The sequence below is a fragment of the Cupressus sempervirens genome, chromosome 11 (genome assembly GCF_028749045.1).
Source record: "Cupressus sempervirens isolate cs-2001-9-10 chromosome 11, ASM2874904v1, whole genome shotgun sequence".
Classification (NCBI taxonomy): domain Eukaryota; kingdom Viridiplantae; phylum Streptophyta; class Pinopsida; order Cupressales; family Cupressaceae; genus Cupressus; species Cupressus sempervirens.
Window position 1 is genome coordinate 715,797,675 of NC_143128.1, and position 9,600 is coordinate 715,807,274.

Here is a 9,600-nt window from a genome sequence, read left to right on the forward strand (position 1 = left end):
GAATAATAATCAATCTAATAAAAATTTGATTAATTAAATGAAATGGTGTATATTTTTCATTTATTTTTTCCACAATTTTTTGCTTTCTTGAGCACTAGAAATATGAGTTTTCAATTCAAGTGGATTTTGGAATGAGTTTAAAGTACATATGATTTTTTTGGTGTTATTTCAGACACATTTTTCTATTAATAGAGAACACACGCTGCTTTGCAACTAACTTAGCAAAGATTTTGTATAGATTTAGGTACAAATCTCTCATTTACTTTGTAAAACTGCTCAAAAATGTCTTTCTTATGATAAAAGAAACAAGTCTAAATAAATGATAAGAAATTATACAAAAGAACTTTTTCTATAGAAAAAGAGAAATAAAATAGAAGCAAATTGTAAATTTGTAGCTCTAAATATAATTGATTTTATCGATTGATTAAATGTAAGTAGAATGCCTCTATTTATAGAACATTTTGAGCATCCATACATGGGGAGAAGTCTCTAGATTTCTCGTATGTGGAGATGGAGTCCACCATTCTATGCTCAATTGTTAGCAAGTTTGTAGGGAAATTTTTTAATAGATTAATGTGGTCAAAGTTAACACTGTAGTTCATGTATAACTCCATGTATATGTGGGAGGAGAGGAATTTAATATTGCCAACACTCTCTTTATAAACACTTACCCATTTTGGTTTGTCACCTTGAATGTCTAGGACAAGAATTCAAAATAGTTTTATTGTGAGGAGGAGTTTTTTTTATCTACCCTAAATGAACATTCTTGGGATTTTAATAGGCCTTTATGAAGTGTAGTTTTTCCTATGGCATGCAACTGATGTCGATATTTTTTTTTGTTATAGAGCCTTGGAATGAAAAGTGTATTGTTTGGATTCTATCATTATTTAATATCATTCTTATAATTTTTCTCATGTGTAGATTGTATTAAAGGAATTGAAGCCCAACGTGTTCTAGGATATTAGTTGTTTAAGAAAGGAAAACATACAAAAGTCTCTTATCCATTAGAAGGACACCATGTAGATGTGGCTAGGTAAATTGGAATTAAAATGTTTAATTTATAATTAAATTCAAACAAAAACTAAATATATGTAGTCTTTTCTTGAATTTAACTTTCCTCATTTTCTTATGTTCTATTGCCTCTCTCATTTTTTCATCACATGCAAGTTATCATAATTTCTTGAGTCCTTAATGTTAGAGAATTTATCATATGATTTTTTTGGGGTTGTTGTATTCAAATCTAAACCCCAAATCAAGCCCTATTATTAGAGATTTTTTGAAGATATTGAAATGATATTATTGGAAATACAATAGGGAAGTAAACTTTGAGAGGGGTGAATCAACACTTAAGACTTTCAACCTCAAAAGCTATTCACCACACATCCATCTCACAATCTATGCATATAAATTGAAATACCAAATTAAGCATATACATCCATAGCATGAAAGTAAAATATTAAACACATGTATGACACAAGATATTTGGCTACTCAGAAACCCTCCAAGGAGAAGGTAAAATTGGGGTGGGGATGACACACACAAATTTTTAGTACTACAATAATAAAGTGTATCCAATGAAGGTTACAATGTTTGATCATGAAACATGATCTACCCTATGAAAGGTTTTCCTTGTTAAAGGCTTACAAGATTGTTAGGTCTTTCCCTATTAAAGGATTTAAACACCCTACTAAAAGTATGCCTGGTAAAAGGACTTTAACTTACGATGAAGTAAGAACCCTGCTGAAGGATTTGCAACAGCCTATCAAGACTACTCTGTTAAGATATTTAACTGATTTTCCTATTAGAATGTCTCATCAATGATCCATTAGTTAACACTCTATTTCTTGATGTCAGATCACCTCTATCCTAATGTATACTTGACCCTTTCTAATCAGATGTATCTTTGTTGTCTTTTGATTCCTTTCCTTTGTTCTCCTTTAATTGATTCTGGAATGTAACTCAAATCATAACACCTTAGTCACCATGGTTGCTTTGTTTGTGAATGAAAACTCTCTTCAATTCTCCTTAAACATTCACAAAAAGTTTAGGGTTTATCCTCCTTAAGAAGACCTAGGTGACTTAGGGTTAGGTATGAATCAATGATAGTGATTCACCCATATTGCCACTTAAACCTTCCTTTTTTTTTATTGGATGCATTTAATGCATAAGGATTCACTACTAAGATTCATCCTTATCATCAAAGATCATAAAAACAATCCTTAGGTCAGCCCAAAAATGGTTTACATAGAATTTTTTTCCATTACAAACATCTATGTCAAAACTATGTAATTTGGCACTTGAAGTCCCTGATACTCGACATTAACTACAACTTCAATGTTGTAACTTGGCCTTTGAATGACTCAGCATCCACTGATCACTTGGCATCTGAAAAGCTCAGCACATACCATCTGCCTGATACTTGAGTGACTTGACACTTAGTAGTTACTCAGCTCATACTAAATATTTGTCGCTTGGCTTATACTACCTGACAACTTTATGCTCGACATGTATTACTTGTTCGACATGAACTAAGTAAATGGCTTAAGTATATTGTCACTCATATGTCAAAACCAATATGAGATTAACAATAAGCATAAGTACAATAGGTTTAAATTTTTTCCACCAACAAATTTATTTATATTTGGTATGTTTAAATTGCACTAAGGTATTAAGTTTACAAAGTCAAGAATCCATTTGATTAGATGAAGTTGATCTCTCTTCATGAAGTTTAGGCTTGGTACATTTAAAATTCTAAGTTTCCATGTGTATTTTTTACATTAAAAATTAAATTATTTAGATTCTTTAAATAGATCGTGAACTATTTCATTTACATTGTTGAATTGATTGCAATCATTTATTTAATTGTAAAATATATATTTAAAGCTATTTTAATTAATTATATTGACATCCCTTTTATTTATTATGGAAAAAGAACTTAGTAATTTAGATTATATTCTTAAATGAGATTAGATTTGTTATTAGTTGGAATAAGTAATTTAATTTAATTTTTTAATTGAATTTTGATTAATTTAATTTCACTTTAGATTTTATATTAGACCATGTGCTTTATTTCTCTAATTAAGATATATTTGTTTCCTATGAGTTTGGTTTACTTTAATAGCCACATATATTACTTTTTTTGTTTTATTTCAAATTGACATTATTGTCCTAAAAATAAATTAATTTAAAGTTCAAAATTGATATTATTAAGACAACTTCTCATTTTAAAGAACTAATGTTTATGAAAATTATCTTATAGTTTGACCTAAAAATTTAATCACATATGAAATCAAAATATAAAATTGATAGTATTAAGATAACTTTTCATTTAAAAAAAAAACTAGTTTCTATGAAAGTATCTTATAATTTGACCCAAATTTTTTTTTAAAAAAAAACCGATAAGAGGCCGAAGCCAAGATTCATTATTATTATGTGATGTGATTAATTTTTATTATTTATTAAGCTTGTGTATAGTCGAACTCAAGACCTCTCTGATAAGAGGCTCACAATTTACCATTGTTTTGTAGGCTCTTGCCTAATTTGACCCAAAAATTTAATCACATGAAATCATATTTTTATTTGGTGATACTGTGTATGGTAAAAGCTCATGTTAAAAAGCATTTTATATTTTTACCCAAATTATTTTTTTATTTCAAATTAGAAATGATAGTGATATTGATATAGAAAGATACAGAAAGATGGTGGAGTAAAATGAATGATATCACTTGAGAGAGAGAGAGAGAGAGAGAGAGAGAGAGAGAGAGAGAGAGAGAGAGAGAGAGAGAGAGAGAGAGAGAGAGAGAGGATGAATATGAAGATATTTAATGATGAAGAAATGATAGTAATAGTGATAGTTAGAGGGATATAAAGATGGAAAGATGGAGGAGGAGTAAGATGAATGATGGAAAGAGACAGAGATGTGAGATGAATAATAGAGACATAGATAGAGAAAGGAAGAGGATGGTGAGGAGATGAAGATATAGAATGAAAAAGATGTATGAGGTGATAGAAAGACAAATAGATATAGGAGCTCAAACATAAATAGAAGAGAAACATTGAAATAAATAAACTATCTTCATCCATAATAAAGTGGCATAACATATACAATACTATTGGCTTAACCGTTGTAACCTCCCAAGATACAAGTGCTAGTTAGTCATTTCCAATTGGATATGGGCTTAAGAATGATAGTTCCAAATTTCCTTCATTATGTATAAGGACCTATCTATATATTCATGATTTTTTTTGCGATTCATTTATAGGTATGTATTACATTAATTAGATTGCATATTTAAATAGTATAAATATTTAAAATTAATTGTGAAGGGAAGGTTCTTTGCAATTAAACACAATTGAGATATAATCGTATGGAATGGAGTAAAATATTGAGCATATAATGTGAAGGAAGGCTACATTATAATATCTCGCTAGCAAAATCAACTCAAAACTTCTCTACATACCCATCTCTATTGGAACAAAGTGTGTCTTCCAAAAACAATTACTTTTTCTTATGCAACCTTGGAGAGCCAAATTTTGGCTACAAATAATTTTAAGAATTTTGGATTCTAGGGTTTATCTATTTTCCTCCTATGTCTTAGTAATGTGGATAATGTCGATTGCTTAAGCTACGTACATGCCCCTCCTCGTTAGAATGCTAGCAATGGTTGTTTGCTAAATCAGGTTAAATTTCAATATTTCTAAATGACATCATCTCCCTTTTCAAATTATGGCCTAATCTTTTCAAAAAAATATCGCATGACAACCTATGAATCCCAAACCCCTCAATATTGATTTGGGAACTCTAGAAATAGGTAAATAATAGTTTACTCAAAAAAAAAAAAATTGTACAAACATAGCTCTAGTGTCATTGGGTAGTTGGAGGAAAATACAACTCACAATAGTATGGGCTATAATGGAAAACAAATGCCAAAGATTAATGCTTCAAAAAGAGACAATCAACTTAGGAAAAATAGAGAGTTTGGGCCTATGTTCACAACCATGTCAGGGTACTAAAATGACCTTCACATACAACTAATGTTCTCCTTTGAGTATTAGTCCAAAATTCATAACAACTCATACATAATTATAAGAAAAATAGAGGGAGATCTATTGCAACAAGTATATATCTCTCTCTCTAACAAATAAAGGTACAAGGCTCCTGCCTATATCCCCCTCACATTATACAACCAATAATTACTCTCAAATTTCACAACTATTCTTAACACCTAATAATTTTTCCACTTGTATTGCAAGTGTTGATATCACACAATACATTAAGAACATTTTGAATAAACAAATATAACTTAGATGTTGAATAAAAATTTTGCATTGCAATACATTTTACATAACTTTGTCAATATAAATTATAATTTACATCTATTCGCACCAAAAATCCTTTTAATCGACTATATTTAAAATAATTATTCCTAACAAAAACAATGTCTCATTTTTTATTAATTTATATAACACTTCTTCGTTATATTGCACCTACTACTAGCTTCAATCATGCGCGGAATACCTACATCACTTTTTAAAAAATTGCAATCTGATTACCTAAGTTGTAGGGTGGGTGTTCATTTCAACTTCCCATTAAGTTTGTATTATAAAGGAGTTAAAACATGAGATATCTAGAAATGTGATTAATATATTGTTCGCCTAATGCAAAGTCTATGACAAGTTTGACATGCAATTACTGATAAATTCAGGATCAAGTTTTTCATAGACCCTCTGCTCTGCTCTCATTTTCCTCCTTTTTCTCGTCACTCCCTAATTTAATTTCCTAGGTAAACCTTACTTCATTACTAAATTGAATTCAAGATTTCCATTTATCTCATTATTTTGTGCTGTTATTTTATAAGATTCTAATATTTAAGGATTTGAAAATTAGCAATATTTTAGAAGCGATGATGTTCTCATTATTCTGTGCTGTTATTTTATAAGATTCTGATATAGAAGGATTTGAAAATTAGCAATATCAAATGTCAATATTCTGGGAGACCAAGATTCGTGATATCAAATGTGATAGATCAAAGCCTTTCGAGTACTTGGTGAATATCTTGTGTCAATATTTTGGAAGACTAATGATCATGAAATCAAACATGATATCAAAATTATAAATATCTTCTAATCAAATATATATTTTTCCATGCCTAATATTACCAATGGTGTAATACATGTCATTTGTTTATCCTCCCTAGCTAAGAGAGGGTGTTGACAAATTCATAGCTTTAGTAGAATAAACTTGTGAGATCAAAGAGAAATTAAATATGATTACAATGATTCACGTGCACACGCACGCACACACACACACACACATGTACACACACCTATAGTTAAATTTTCCATTATATTAATCATATTGATGAATAGACATCTCTCTTCCCTTGGTTTATTCCTCATAGAAATTCAAGAAGACACAACCATTTGAAAAACACGTACCACATACCAATAGTGTTTCGTACATTTGTAGTGATCCATTAAAATCAACAGTACATAGATCTAGCTAAGAAATAAGAAAAACAACTTGCACAAATAAAATAATAGATAAAGAAAGAGATGTTGAACAATAAATTCAATTAATCATTGATGACTACAATCTAAATATCAATGCATGATTTATACAATAGAAAAATACAACATTTGACAAGGCCTGCGGTGAATAAAGATGAAGCTAATGTAGATACTAGTTTGCATGAGAAAAACTACCATCAACAAATGAATTAAGTTGGGAGAAGAGGCATAGATTAACATTTGCAATTTTAAGAAATCATTAATTAGACTTATGCATGAGAGAATCATGAGCGTAGTAGAATTTGTTCACAAATTTCTAAATTCTACTAAACTGAAGTCTATGCTAATAGTGCCAAGCATATGATCAAATCTAGGTGGAATAATATGCAGTGATGAAGTACACAAGACATCCCTCCAACTACCTACTATGGTCACCTTGCTCGAATGATAATATTTTTATCACTAAGTATTTCTTATAGAGATATGAACATTTCTAGAATAAGTAAAATGATTACGTAGTTACTATTTCTTATTGAATCTAGGCCAAACTTTAGCAATGTCTCAATTTTATAAAGATTGGATAGTGGATATAGTTCCCATGGAGTTTTGCCAAATTTGTGAAGGGCAGAGGTTTCCCAAGGATTATCAGCGAAACCAAATGCACAATCATGCTCCTCTTCTCAATGTGAAAACATGGAGACAAAGAATTCAAGGAATCATGGAAAAAGTAGATGGATATAGCCATTCAATATTTTTACTTTTAGTAGTTGAGCTGACTTCTTTTATTTTGGTGAAACTTGTATTGTAGCTAACTTTGATGAATTGTAGTTTGGACTGATATATAAGTAATGTATTGTATCACATCCATTCAATAGTTTTAGTTTTGCCATAGCGTACTGGTTTGCAATTCGTTTATACTGTGATTATTTTACCTTAGAATTCCTAAACAATGAAACAACATTATTTTTATGTATTACCATGGAGCTACCTCACTGATCGACTTCAGAAATTAGTTTCCTATAAATGCCTCTATAGTTATAATTTACTTCATTTGGCATCCTATATACTTGGTTTACTCCCATCTAGAGTTGGGTGTGTCAAAATAGGCCATAAATAGTATAAAAATTCTGAATAATAGCTTTTGCAATATGAGAAAATAGGGCAAAAACAAAGTAAAATATAATATAGATATGTTCAACAAAAAATGTTTTTATTTATTTGATTTACAACTAAAAACTCTTCTAAATATTTTCTAGTTGTAGATATAATCCAAAAAAAATCTTCTTCAATGTAGCGATCTAGAGAAAACTATAACTACCTAATATTTCTGAATTCTCTTGGACAATATTACTCTTCTTAACAGAGTTAAGAATTCTAATTTAAAATAAGAATTTTAATTTAAAATAGCAATAAATATCTTAAATAAATCTACATAAAAAATTATCTAGAAATATCAATGGTAAAATACAAGTAAGAGTCTACAACACAACTTGGGTTCTAATCTACTCGAACATAACTAATAATCAAAGTAATTAATCCCAATAAATAATAATTAACTAGCCTCTTAGACATCATTTATGTTAAGACTCATCACAATCCACCCTCCACCTTTCTACCACTATAGAATGCCTCCCATTAATTTTGTTTTTTTTTTAAATTTGATTTGATCTGATTTTATTGAGCTTGTGGATAAACTTGGTGCAATGGCCCATATCTGGAAGATTTTAAACTAGAAGTGGTTTCATAAATGACACAAGTGATAGCACGTGTGCTAAATCAACCTCAGCTGAGGCTTGGACGGGGAGGGACAATTGCAGACTCTTCTAAAAGTGGAAACGAGATCCTTGAAAATGACATTTGAGTGACTTAAAAATGGTTATAAACTGACAGTTTCATTGATAGTGGCGCAGAAGCGTCATCACACAAGGCTGTTCCCCAAGGGCAATGAGGCAACAGCTACCCAACCAATTATTTCGACTGGCTGGGTATGCCTTGTTGTTTATCTTCGTCGCCATCTCCGTCTGTCTACATTCTTGCTTCCTCTGACATGACCATCCTACGTCCATCCAAAAACCGTACTCTGATGGATTAATTCTGGCCAACTCTAACGAAAATGTGCAGGCATGATAAATATTTTAAAAGATTAATATTTTTAATAAAATTTATATTGACAAAGTAATTGTATTTCATTATAACATTAAAATCAATGTAATTGTAACATTAAAGTAATTGTATTTCATTATAAATGTTTTTTAACTTCAATTACTTTGTCAATATAAATTTTATTTAAAATGTTAATCTTTTTAAATATTTATCCTATTTTAAATATTTATAAGTTACTAATAATTAATTAAAATATGACATTGCAATTAGAAATGGATAGATCATAAAATATTTATCTATAATGATTAACTTACAATGCATTTGTAAGAATTTTACTTCTAGTTATTATTATACAAGTGTAAGAATTTGGCTTAGGAAAAAATTCACCCAAGAACTAAAGAACTCAACACAAGCACACAGTAGACCAAAATAGACAGAGTATGATCAGAATGATGATATTCATTCAATAAGTGGATGAGAGTACACTAGGAGTGCCTGAATATAAAGGCCTCAAGAGAGCTTCTAGAATGCATAGAAGTTAGCATCATGATATGTCATACAACTAGGCACATGTCCACCAGATATGAGTTATCCTCCATTAAGCACGAGATTAAGAGCGATGATGTGAGGATAAGCCTACAATGGTGTAACATGAAAATCAATGGTGTAGACAACATGTGCTAAATGAGGAGTGCAAATAACTATGTTGTCATCATGACAACTCAATGAATGATTCATACTCATGTGTTGTAGACACCATGTGCATATTTAGAGTTGCGTAACTCAGTGAGAGTTCACAAAATCCTAAGTGTCTCACCTAAAATAATAATAAAATAATGCAAAATAATTAAATAATGCATTAACCTAAGTAAAACTTAATTAAGTGTAATAAGTAAATACTTATTTACACCAACACCCCCCCTTAAGTGCAACATAGGGGAATGCCCTTAAGGTTACAAAATCTAGGATGCAATACAATATGGGTCC